The following is a 1,266-nucleotide window of genomic DNA, read 5'->3' as shown; positions in this document are numbered from 1 at the left end:
TGCTTTCAAAGAACAAGAGACGCCCACAATCTAGCGTCTCCGGAATCTTCGCGTAATTAGGTGCGTGTTACGCAAGTGCAATCGTGGCGGCTCACATAAATGAGAGACACGTGTTTATGATTCGGATGGACAAGTTCGCACTTTATTATCATCATTCTCGGAAGGTCGGAATACCGAGACATCGTGAAACAGGAACTGTCTGCGAGTAGCTCAGGAAAAGGTACCTGAGCTCAGACCCGGTGCCTGTGTTAACGACTCCAGAACACTGCCAAACTGTTAATTTCGTCAAGGCACACTCCCTCATGGATGATGCAGTGCAATCTTACTTTTCGATAACTAAAACCAGTTTCAAGTAAGTAATTTGATCAATAAATATTTTCGATATATTTTTATTAATGTAGTTTTAATATAATATATTCATGTATATAATATCTCTATACCTAAACACGCTTTAATGCAATATATTTAAACTACGAATCTTTTTGTCAATTTTAAGTAGATATTCCTTAAAAATATATTAAATTAATTATAGCTTCTCAATTTTTAACGTTGTATACTTTTTAATATCAAATACGCTAAGATATACATGTATTATTATACATATTATACATGTGTAAAAATATGAGAATTACATACAATTAAATTATTATACAATTATTATACATTCTTACATATATTATATAAGTTGTAATTTTAAGAAAATATGATTTTGGTTTAGGTAAAGGAAGTGCTACTGGCTCAGCATGTCCTGATAAGCGTAAACACTGACTCTGTTAGAGACGACTTTTTTCATGGAAAGAACGTGATAATGTGTCTACAAATACGTTAAAGATTCCGGTACATTTCTCTTCTGGCCATTACGAAAAACTGAAACAATTCAAAACAACATAAGAGGTTTGTTCTCGTCACATGTTGCAACATATTCCTACCATAGTTTGGTATTCACGAGAGTGGGTAGGTGGTATGATAGGAACATGTTGGAGTATGTGACTCGAATAAACCTAAGGATTCTTCTTGTTCAATTAAAAAATGGAAGTAAAAGTAAATTGTTAATGCAATTTACGATTTCTCTATTGTAGACTGCATAATCGTTTCTGTGATTAAGAATAATTGAATTCTGTGATATGACTAAGACTGAGTTTCCTGAGACTGTTAGTTGTAAATCACTTGGAATGTTAGTTGTAAGTAACATTTTATCTGTTCATGTACTGTTATATGGGAGCTGAGTTATATTTTTGCGTTTATTCTACTTCTAGAAATGCGTTT

The 1,266-nt window shown here is 32.9% G+C and overlaps 1 long non-coding RNA gene across 1 annotated transcript; it reads left to right on the top strand.

Moving 5' to 3' along the window:
* Positions 1–208: 208 nt before the first annotated feature.
* LOC108759451 (uncharacterized) lies at positions 209–833 on the top strand. The gene is made up of 2 exons (XR_001940010.1): positions 209–352; positions 719–833. It is a non-coding gene; the product is annotated as an uncharacterized LOC108759451 (long non-coding RNA).
* Positions 834–1,266: the final 433 nt, after the last annotated feature.

The sequence above is a fragment of the Trachymyrmex cornetzi genome, unplaced genomic scaffold (genome assembly GCF_001594075.2).
Source record: "Trachymyrmex cornetzi isolate Tcor2-1 unplaced genomic scaffold, Tcor1.1 scaffold1865, whole genome shotgun sequence".
NCBI classification, from domain to species: Eukaryota; Metazoa; Arthropoda; class Insecta; order Hymenoptera; family Formicidae; genus Trachymyrmex; species Trachymyrmex cornetzi.
The sequence above is the reverse complement of the archived record's forward strand: the minus strand, read 5'-3'. Positions and strand labels throughout refer to the sequence as shown.